Source organism: Solanum dulcamara, chromosome 4 (genome assembly GCF_947179165.1).
Source record: "Solanum dulcamara chromosome 4, daSolDulc1.2, whole genome shotgun sequence".
Taxonomy (NCBI): Eukaryota; Viridiplantae; Streptophyta; class Magnoliopsida; order Solanales; family Solanaceae; genus Solanum; species Solanum dulcamara.
In genome coordinates, this window is record NC_077240.1 from 49,322,135 (window position 1) to 49,334,301 (window position 12,167).

A 12,167-nucleotide genomic window follows, 5' to 3' on the forward strand; every position below is an offset into this window, starting at 1 on the left:
GATTATGTTAAGATGTATATTCGTGAGTTCATAAGGCTTTATGGTATTCTCTTTTCCATTATATCAGATTGGGGTACTCAATTTACTTCACAGTTTTGGAAGTCATTTCAAAAGGGTATTAGTATAAAGGTTAAGTACTATTTTCCATTTTCAAATCGATGGTCAAGCCAAAAGAATTATTCAACCTCTAGAGGATATGTTGAGAGCGTGTATTATTGATTTTAAAGGAAGTTGGGATGAACATTTACCATTGATTGAATTCCCCTACAATAATAGTTATCACTCTAACATCCAAATGGCTCCTTTTGAATCCTTGTATGGAAGAAGATGTAGGTCCCCGATGGGATGTTTTGAAGTAGGTGCGATGGCCTTTATTGATCCAGATTTGGTAATAGATGTCATGGAAAAAGTAAGATTCATAAGGGAGAGGTTGAAGATGGCTCAAAGTCATCAAAAGTCCTATTCGAATGTTAGGAAATGAGATCTTCAATTTGAGGTAGATTATTAGGTCTATTTGAAGGTTTCCCCCATGAAGGGTGTAATGCGATTTGGTAAAAAGAGAAATTGAGTCCTAGATATATTGGACATTATAAGATATTGAGACATATTGGCAAAGTGGCTTATGAGTTAGATTTTCCTTTTGAGTTGTCTATGGTTCACTTGGTGTTTATGTATCTATATTAAGAAAGTTTGTGGATGATCCAAATTCTATTGTACCATTGGAGGATGTGAGTTTTGAAGAAAACTTGACTTATGAGGACGTTCCGGTGGAAATCATAGACCGGCAAGTTAAGAGGCTAAGAAACAAAGAGGTTGCCTCCGTCAAAGTATTGTGGAGGAATCAACAAGTAGAAAGTACTACTTGGGAAGCAGAGGCAGATATGATGAAACAATACCCGTACCTCTTTACCTCAACTAAATCCTAATACATTAAGTTGTTCATAATCAAGCTAATTGAACTCTTACGTATGCAGTTCCTCCTATGTCATTCATATGCATGCATGTTCATGAAAGTTAATTATAAGTCATGATTTATGTTAAGTTTAAATTTTTAATGTTCCATGCATTTAAAAATGTCATTATTATCATGATGGGTTGCTAGTCCTCTTTCTGTGTCTTTACTATGATATGTTAATCTCATTTGAGGGCAAATGTTACCATGGGGGAGATATTGCAAGACCCCGGAAGTCGAAAAGTTAGAACGAAGGAGAAATCTCAATTAAAGGAATAAATTTATGATCTACAACCCACTTTATGATTCATAGAGGTTCCTATGAATCGTAGAAGCGAGTCGTAGAAGTTGGAATTCCTACGACTCAACAGGATGAGTCATCGTCCTATTGAAGTGCCATAAGACGAACTCGTAATCAAACTTCAGAGGCTAATGAACTTGTAGGTTTTCAGGCCTGCAAGATGAGTGAAGATGATGACTTCTAGTCTTCTAGATGAGTCATAGACATGAATCGTAGGTAGAGTTTAGAGACTCCAAAGTTTGCAGGGTTCAACACCTGCAGGACAAAACTAAATGACTACTTGTAGTCATGAAGAAGAGTCGTATAAACGACTCATTTGCAAACTTCAGAGGCTTGATTTTTTAAAGTTTTTCCAAGCTTGCAGGATGAGTCGTGACGAATCATCATTTTTTCTATGACTTGTAGAGTTATCTCGTAGGGTCAAAATTTGTGTTTTAATAAGGGGTATTTGTGTCATTTCTTAATTTTAGCTCATGAACCTAGAGACAAATATGTCTAAGTTCAAGCCTATGTCTACCTAATTCTTTGAAATTTCCCTCATTCTAAATCACTCTTCAAATTCTCCTATCTCAAGGATTCCTCTCCAAGTTTCAAGCTAGGGTTTCAGATTTCACCAAGGTTTCTTCTTCAATTTTAAGTGAATATGTGGGGATTTATCCATGGGTTCCTTTCATCCATGGAGTCCCAAAGTTTTCTTAAGTTTCCTTCAATTTTAAATTGATTTATAAACCCTAGTTTTGATGAATTACATTGGGCTATTTCAATTTCATTTGGAATTATTATCAATGATTATTCTAAGCACGTTTCTACATGAATTGCATGATTTTTGTCATGACCCAACCTAGGATCTAGTCATAACATGATGATCGAAACCTCGAAGGGCTCCAACCAAGCCTCTTGACATATTATAAAGCATACATAAAGTAAAGTAAATGCGAATATATAATAGGAGAGTCTAAACCATGAATCATAAATCGAAGAATGTAACTTGACAACATGGACTCAAATATTTGTCCAACTAATGCCTCTAATCATGAACCTGGGCGGGGACTAAGACATGTGTCTAGATCACCCAATATGAAAGAAACAAATGTCTTTGAAGGAAGAAACAACTCATAAAATGCCCTTGATGGATAAGGACTCACCAAGACTTTGTCGTAGGAACTCAACTAGTCACATGTGTTTATATGATCCTCAACCTCAACCCCTACATTATGAGATAATTTAGGCAACAATATGTGTTAGTACGTTTGAATTTACTAAGTATGTAGGCGTGACATGCAATATAAATTATAAGATACAATGATCAAGAACATACATAGTAGGAAGGATAAATAAAGCCATGAGGAAAACCATAATGATCAAAGTATTTAAAGGACTTAGTGGAAACTCATAAAATAACATGATAAACATATACATATGTGGGATAGGAACCATAACCGACAATAAGACCATGCCATATATAACATGGAATCTTGTTGTCTCCCCATACAACGAAGAAAAAGGAGAATCTACTTGCCAAGGTAAACTTTACCCCACTAGGCGGGTCATGTACACACACTATATGTGGATACACTAGCTAAGCCATGAAGGCAACCTATAGTGGCATATTGTTTAAGAGACAAGTGGCTGCTACTAAGGCTTTTGGTAGGTCCCCCACCTCAAGTACGCTTGGTGCTAAGTCAAATCACATGAAATACATACATATCATAGAAATTATAATGAACATATATCATAGAAATGATCATAGATTTGAAATCCATAGAGTAGCTCATTCGTAATATAATTGCAGTGTTTTTTTTTTATGGGAACAGACCCTACACGAGGCTCCCACCTCTCGTGCACAGTCAGGGGTTAAGCAACACCCGCAAGCCTTAATATAAATAACCAAAATAAAAATACAACGAGGGGGACATAAACCTTACCTCCGATCCTATGGTGGTTCATAAGTCGGCTAACCTATTAAGGTCGGCTAACTCATCCCCGATACAAAAAAGAGACTAACTATAACTAGAAAGCAGTAAACCTGTGAGAGGACTCCTCCCGGTATAATTCAACTATGAAAGCATAAATGAGGGAGACTCTCCCCTTCCATGAGAAAAAAGGAAAGTAACCTACACTAGTCCTATTCAACTATGCTACGTACCAGACATAGCTACATTAAAGAAGAACAAGTATACGAAACTTCTATCTCGCATGGGATGGGAAATTCCTTTCATCTTTGCTCTTTTTAGTCTTGTCGTACCAAGTAAATCCAGGTGAAGTGTGCCTTTGTATCAGTATCATGATTACCAGCTAAGGAGGCTGAAAGGAGAGGAAGTATATGGAGCTATAGTAGCCAACAGCCTTGGATTTGTTGTGGAGAAAAGTGTAGCTGCATTCGAACACCTGCATGGGGTTCCAAATGTATGGTTGCTGCAGACCTGCACCTACAAGTAGCCAAGGGAGCAAACAAACATGGTTGTTGTAGTTCTGTAACCATCTCCTTGCTGTCTCTCCCTCTGTTGGATGATGGTCAAGTCCTTGGGATACCTGCACAGACAGACAAAACCAGAAACATACACAAGCAACCAAGTCTAGAGGTTGTTGTACATGGGAGTGTGTTGGTTTTGGCATCTGTTGTTGCTGATGCTGTTGAACTTCATCTTTCAAGTCTGCACTTTCAGCTTCATCTCTATGGTTGAGTTGTTGTTTGGTGTGTGGTTGAGCAGTTGTTTGGTGTTGTGTTCCCACAGTATATATATGAAGTTGATGGAGATGTAACATGTTACAGCTACTCATGATATTGTTGTTGGTTCTTGGATGTTGTCTATGAGGTTGTTGGAGTTCCATCTGAGTTCCACTGTTGCCTGTATCTCCAACAACCTGCACAAACAAACAAGCAAACAAACAAGCAAACACACAATTCCAAGAGCAGTTCCAAAAGTTCTGAATGTGGTGCCATTCCTCTGTTGCAGCTGGCTTCCTCAAATTCTGTATTTGCAATATTGAGAGACTCCCATATGTTGTTTGATGTTGTCGGTTGTTGCAGTGTGTCAGTTCAGCAGCTTCCATGTGTAGGAGTTCTTTAGTATACCTGCACAAGCACCTAAAAGGAAAGCATACAAACCTGCCAATCTACAGGTTGCTGGAGCTTGCATTTTGGACTTGTGGTAGATCCCTCTTTTGGTACTTCTGCTGCTGTGCTGCATATGGGAGGTACAGAGGGTGGGTGATGATGGCTGCAGGTTCCCTGAGAAGCCAAGCATTCTCAACTTTGAAGTTGTAGCAGGTGTGCAACTGTGAACCTGCCTTAGCAACTAAAAAAAGGTCTAGCAATTGTGGGAAGTGAAAAGGTTGGTGCAAGTGTGTGTGCAGCTCCTTGTTGCTTGTTTTGAAGTGGTTAAACTTCTTGGAGTACCTGCACAGATAAACAAAACCAACAAACCACACAACCAAAGAAATCTGGAAGATGCTGTAACCATGTTCCTTGTGTGCTGCAATCCAAATAATTTGGTGTTGCTGCAGGTCATGAAGAATGTTGGGGAGTGCTGGAGAGTTCCTGGTATGTGGAACTGCACATACAAATAGCCAAGGAAGCAAGCAATGAATATTGGAGGTCTTTGGACAGGTCCACAAGCTGCACCTCACCCTGCACATGCTGCCCTGCTGAAGCTTAAGTGTTGCAGGGTGGTTGGAAGTTGTATTTGGGCTTTTCTCTATGTATTTGTTGTTAATGAATGTTGATACATCACTCCAGGTACCTGAAATAATACAACAACCAAAAACAAACAAAAGGGGGCTTGCACAAACTAGCAAAAAGGAAGTGACCTCAGTAGGAGCTTTGGAGACTATTATCTTTTGCCAAGTCGCTCGACTAACGTCTCCAATTCTCCGTTTGGCTTGAAACTTCATGAGGTTTGCATATATGGCCTTTTCTTTATCCCTGCAAATTTTGAGGGCTTGACTCCCAAGCTGAGGCTTCCAATTACCAAGTTTCTCTCTCTTTAGGCTTAAGACTGCTGATTTTTTCCAGGTCGCTCGCCTAACGTCTCCAATTATCCTTTTGAGTTGAAACTTGTTGGGCCTTTCCAAATTAGTATATGATGCAATCCTGAAAAAGTTGGAGGTGTTTGGACATGTCCACTTGGTACAAATCACCCTGCACCAACAAACAGAAAAACACACAGGCAAGTAATTCTGCAGGTTATAATAGCTACTAATATTGTCTTGTATGTGTTCCCTGAAAGTTGCAGGTTTGTGACTTTGTTGCTGGAGGATGTTGTTGTTGATAAAGGTAAGAGGCAGGCTGAAATTGCAGTACAAAGGACTCCTTATGCATGATCCTGTGTTCTTGCATCCTTTAACAGCCATCCAAAGAGGGGTTGCATCAATTGGATTTGGCAAACTTCCATTTGTAGTTTGTTGCATCCTGCTATTGCTGTACCATGGGGCACCTAAATTTGTTTCTCCACTGGTGGACTGATGAGTTGTAGGTTTGTATGTACCTGCACATACAACAGAGATAGGAAAAGAAAGAAGAAATAATGCTCTATTCCTTACCTGTAGAGGCAAGTTTTTATGTCTAAAAAAGCAATAAGTAGAGGAGACTTTCCTCTTTACAATAGTCCTAATTATAGGATCTTCAAGGTAGCTGTAATTATACATATCCAAGTTGAAGATCAAATTAGAACAATAATAAGGCAGTTGTCAGGGGGGCTTCTTAATCCTTTTGAGTCTCCTTCTTCTGAAATTTGCCATTCCCAGCATGTCTAGCTCCATGAGGGCTCTGGCCTCTTTGGGAAGATCCTGCTTGTTGAAGTAGAGCTCAGGAACAGAGCATTTGTGGCTGTGTTTGGACAAGCTATCAGCTGTGGAATTGGCTTCCCTGAAGGTGTGGTTGCAGCTGAATTCCTGGAATTGGTTTATGATGTTATTGAGCTTGTCCAGCAGCTCTTTGATGGACCATGGAGGCTTTGCTTCCTGTTGCAGCCATTTGAGAAGTAATTGGGAATCAACCTCCAGTATGACTTGATTGTAGCCAAGATGAAGGCACTAAGAGAGACCAAAGATAGCAGCTTTGATCTCTGCTTGATTGTTAGTTCCAGATCCTAAGGGGATTGCATAAGCAAACATGAGATCACAAGATGCATTCCTAAGGATTCCTCCTCCTCCAATGTTGTCAGGATTGCTGAGAGCACTGCCATCAGTGTTCAGCTTCACCAAATGGTCAGTTGGTTTGGACCAGCATACAGGGAAGACCTTGATATCATGGTAGCATTGCTCAACCAAGAGAACCAGGTCCCTCCAGTTGTTGGGCCAGTTGATATAAGGAAAAGCACTGTGCAGCAAGTAGGAAGTGTCTTTAAAGATAGAGAACTTTACTCTTGCAAGGTTAGAATGCTTTCCTCCATATTTTGAAGCACATCTATTCTTCCAGAGGTTCCAGCATATGAAGATAGGGAGTGCTTGTATCATGAGCTTGTGAGCCTCATTCCTGCATTTAGAGGTCCACCATCTCATTAACAAATTTCTGAGAGGTGTGTACTCCTTGCTTATGCCCACAGAGACAGCAAACATACTCCAAGTACTCTTGGCAAATGCTCCTGCAACAAGGATATGGTCTATAGTGTCTTGGCCAGGTCTGTAGCAGCAAAAGCATTGTGAAGGAGAGTGTCCAAAGCTGGTTATTTTCTCATTGGTTGGTAACTTTACCCTAAGGGCTCTCCAAACAAGAAAGGAACATTTGAAAGGTATGAATTGATGCCAGGTATTGGAGTTAATCCTGGTTTTGGGTCTCTTGTCTCTGATGATATTCCAAGCAGAAGAACAGCTAAACTCCCCATTGTTGTTTAGTGTCCAACATGGTTGGTCCTACTGGAGGGGTTGGTAATTGATGTGAGTATCAAGAATATTAGACACCATCTGTGGAGGGGCCTGCTGGATGAGAAGATCAGTGTTCCATTGTCCATTGTCCATGAAGGCTGAAACAGTGGTGTTGTTAAGCCTGCAGCTGTTGTTGTTGAATTGGGCTAAAGGACCCACTCCCAACCAGTTGTCCCACCAAAAGAGGCAAGAGCCAGACTGTATTTGCCATTGGATGTGAGGCTCAACTTTGTGCTTGTTCTTCATAAGATGCTTCCATATCAAAGATTGTCCAGTGTGCCATTTCTTGGTGATGGGATTGGATCTTTGGCAGTACATTGCTTTGGTAAAATCTCCCCATAGTGAGTTCTTAGTTCTAAAAGTCCACCACTGTTTATATTGGAAAGACTTGGCCACATCAGAGATTTGTCTAACACCAATACCACCTTCATCATAGGGGTAGCTAAGGTTTTTTCCAGGAAGACCAGTGGTACTTCCTCTTGTCATTCTTCCACCCCCAGAAGAAGTTTGCAGTGATACTCTGAATTTGTTTGAGAATGGTTATAGGAGGGGAGCTAGCTGACAGCAGGTGGATGGGGAGTGCTTGGATGATATGTTTAACCAAAGTGACTCTGCCTCCATAGTTGAGGATCTTAGCCTGCCACCCTGTTATTCTATTCACCACCTTGGCAATCAAATCAGAGTAATATATGAGCTTTTGTCTGCCAATGTAAAGAGGGCACCCTAGATAAGTGATAGGGCTATCCTTTTGCCTGAAGCCAGTGACCTTCTTAATTCTTCTTACAGTAGAATTGAAGGCATTAGAAGGGACCATGAACTGGCTCTTGTCTCTGTTGATCAGCTGACCAGAGGTACTCTCATAAGTGTGCAAGGTTTCCATAATGAGTTGCAAAGTTTGGGCTCTCCTAGAAGAAAAGATGATAACATCATCTGCAAAGCTGAGATGATTAATTTGAGGCCCCCTCTTTGCCATGAAGAAACCCTGATAATTAGGATGATGATGGAGATTGTTCAGGAGTCTAGATAAAACTTCAGCCCCAAGGATGAACAGAGAGGGAGAAAGAGGGTCCCCTTGCTTCAGACCTCTTGTGGAGTGAAAAAAACCATGTCTTGAGCCATTGATAATGATGGAATACCAATTGTGAGACATAATTCTCCATACCATATCAATGAACCCTTCTCCAAAGCCCATTTTCCTCAAGACCAAACAGATATAGGACCAAGAGACTCTATCATAGGCCTTGGCCATGTCCAGCTTAATGACCACATTACCACCTACATTAGGCTTCTTAATTTGGTGAATGATTTCTTGAGCTAGCATGATGTTCTCAGAGATACTCCTATTTTTAACAAAACCAGATTGGTTAGGGGAAATAAGAGTAGGAAGAGTAGGTGCTAGTCTGAGGCATAAAAGCTTGGAAATAATCTTATTGGTAAAGTTGCTAAGGCTAATAGGCCTGAATTCTGAGAGCTTGGTTGGATGGCTTACTTTTGGGAGTAAAACCAAACAGGTATGAGTATAGTACTTAGGCAATGTTTGACCATTAAAGAAAGAAAGGACCACTCTGAATAGATCTTCTTTGATGATCTCCCAGCACTCCTGAAAAAACTTACCATTCATTCCATCAGGGCCAGCTGCTGAGTTGGGGTTCATAGAGAAGACCACAGTCCTCAGTTCCTCCAAGGTGGGGAGAGCTTGGAGGTCCCTGTTTTGATCATCTGTGACAAGCTTAGGAATACATTGAAGGGCATCCTCCTGAATATGAGTGTCTTCACCAGTGAAAATGTTCTGGAAATGATCACAAGCAGCCCTGGCTATGTCATCATCCCCTTGCAACCAGTTACCTTCATCATTTTGAATCCTATGGATGAAGAGTTTCCTTCTTCTTCCTCTGATGATTGCATGAAAGTACTTGGAGTTCTTGTCCCCCTCTTTGAACCATTGCAACTGAGTCTTTTGTTTGAGCATGGAGTCCTCCAACTTAAGATATCTAATATACTCAGCATTGATGGCATGAAGATTGGCTCTACATTCCTCAGAGTTAAGAAGAATCAGATCCTCCTCAGCTTGTCTAACCTTGGCTTCATACTCTTTCACCTTAGCATAGATGTCCCCAAACTGCATCCTAGACCACCTACTAAGAGTATTAGATAATCTCTTCATTTTCTGATGAAAACACCACATGGGATTACCCTCAATTTTCCTGTTCCAGCAGTTGCTAACAGTATCCATGAAGGAGTGGTGGTCTGTCCAACAATTCATGAATTTAAAATACTTGATGTGGTGTTGATGGTGCTCAGTGAACTCTAACAGGAGAGGGCAATGGTCAGAGCCAATAGTAGGTAAGTGAGTGATAGTAGTCTGAGGCATCACTTCCAGCCATTTGTCATTGACCATACCTCTATCTAATCTCTTCCAGATTCTAAAGAAGATACCCCTCTGATTAGACCAAGTGTATTTCTGTCCAGAGAATCCCAAATCCTGAAGACCACAGGCTTGAATGATGCTTATGAACTCCAAGCTCTTTCTCATATTGTAGGTAACACCCCCCAGTTTCTCTTCAGGTTCAGTGATAACATTGAAGTCACCTAAGGTACACCAAGGGAGGGTTGTATTTGAGTGCTGAAACATGCTATCCCATAAGGGTCTTCTGAGATGATCTTTGCATTTTGCATAGACAAATGAAACTCTGAATTGGTTTGGATTCATTACATGGAAGATTTCACAAGTAATCACCTGTTCCCCATTTTCCAGAATCCTACAATCCACATCTTTGTTCCAAAACAACCAAATCTTACCATTTGGGTTGCTAATAGCATTGTCCATGTTAAGCTGGTTTCTGAACTGATGAATTTGAGAGCTATCAGAAAAAGGTTCCAGGATAGCAAATAAGGAAATCTGATGGATACTCTTCAGGGATTGAAGTTTTTCCATGACACCCTGGGTATTAATACCCCTCACATTCCAACTGAGAATACTACTCATTGGGAAACTTTGGAGGTGTAGAGTCTAGTGTTTGGTCTGCCCTTGGGGGCAGAGTTCACAGGCTATTTGGTTGGAAGTTTGTTCTGTGAGCACCCCTTGGAGAGAGTCCCTGAGCCTTAGCAATCTGCTGGACTTCATCTTCATACACATTTTCCTTGGAAGGACTGAAGGCCTTTATTAATTGCTCACTCACAGCATCATCATCATCATAATCATTCATTAGTTGGTAATCACTATCCTCCTCATTCTCAGATACACACACTGCATATTCATCAATCTCAGGAGGAGTTTCATTGTTGGTATTGAGGGTACACTTGGGCTGGGATGCACCAGTATTGGTCTCAGGAGTGAGACCTGCTGACTGAGTGGGAGTTGTAAGTATGCAATGGGTTTGGAGGGGAGTGATATCCATCCCCACCTGGTCATCATCTAAGACAAATTGTTGGCACCACTGCTCCCCTTGCTGTACTAACACAATGTCCATAGTTTGACATTTTTCAGCAGAGTTCTTTTCTGTTATTTTCTTTTTGATGGCTTCTCTTCTCTTTTTGCTCAGCTTATTCTTCTGAACAATAGTACTTTTACCACTAGTACTGGCATGTGATCCCAGGTCTTTGGCCATGGCACCTTTGCTAGCTTTCATGGTAACTTCATCAGTAGGAGTAGCTGTAGGGATAGGGGTGTTTGTGGGGGCCTTATGAGCAGAAATAGCAGGGTCTCTAGAATCACTCCTAATCTCAACAGTGCTCTCATGCATAGCATGAGGGGATACCCTTCCCCCATTGGTTTCCCCATCCTGCATGTCAGTGGGGTTCTCCTGTACATTTCCAACCTCCCCTCCTTCAACTACCAGATCAGCCACAACAACATCAGCCTTTGGGGGGGGCAGGGGTATTGGGAGTGATAATTCAATACCTGAATTCCTTGCAACATTGGTCCTTGATGCAGTACCTGGTAATGCAGTACTTGTGCAGAGAATATGGGGGGAAGGGGTTTGTGGGAGAGAATTGCAGTATGAGAATTGACCTTTAATCATTATAAATCAAACTTGCATAATTCTTATCATGAGGTTCTTAGGTCATCACATAGGTCCCTAAGTCACCTATGCTCATGCTTGCGTGAAAATCATAATTTGATCATAATTAGAATCTGAAGTCATGGTTCATACTTGAATTTGGAAGAAAACCTTGGATACATAATCAATTTGATTGAAACCCATAGAATACCTTAAAATCATTGAACTTCATAATTATACTTCATGTAGTTCATCATAGACAATGGATTTATATATGGGCATTTATAATTCAACTTGAAATGATGTAATTTACGTAGAAACATATTTATAATGATCATAAATAAAGATTTAAAATGAAATTGAATCATCCCAACACAATTCACCAAACTTGAAGTTTACAAGTAATGAGATTTCCTAAGATTTTTGAAATAAACCTTGGACTCCATATGTGGAAGGGACTCATGAATTAATCCACACATACCTTGTTTGAAATTAGACATGAATTTGAGAAAGCATACTTGATCTTGAAGAAACCCTAATCAAAGCTTGATGAACTCTTGAGGAACCTTGGAAGAGAAGTCTAGAATTCATTTTAGGAAATATGAGGGAATAAAAGAGATTAGGAGTATTTAGGACCTAATAATTAATGAATCTAGTCCCTAAAAACGTCCACATAAATTATTAGAATGTAGGAAAAATACCAAACTACCCCTAATTAAATTCCAAGTCGGGCAACTCTACGAATATAATCTATGAATCGTAGACGCAGAGACGAGTGTAATGAATCATCCTGATGGTCCTGAAAAAGTATTGAAAAACAAGTCTCTAAAATTTCTATACGAGTCTATCATGACTCAAACTAGGTCCAAGCCACAACACGATGATCGGGATATGATGGACCCCAACCACAATCCATATTCGAATACATCGCATACATAAGTTAAAGAATATGATAAAGATAAGTAGAAGTAATCAACAAAAGGGAAAGGTACTAAGGGAAATCAACTTGAAATACGTCACAATCGGACTATAACATAAGTCATCTAAA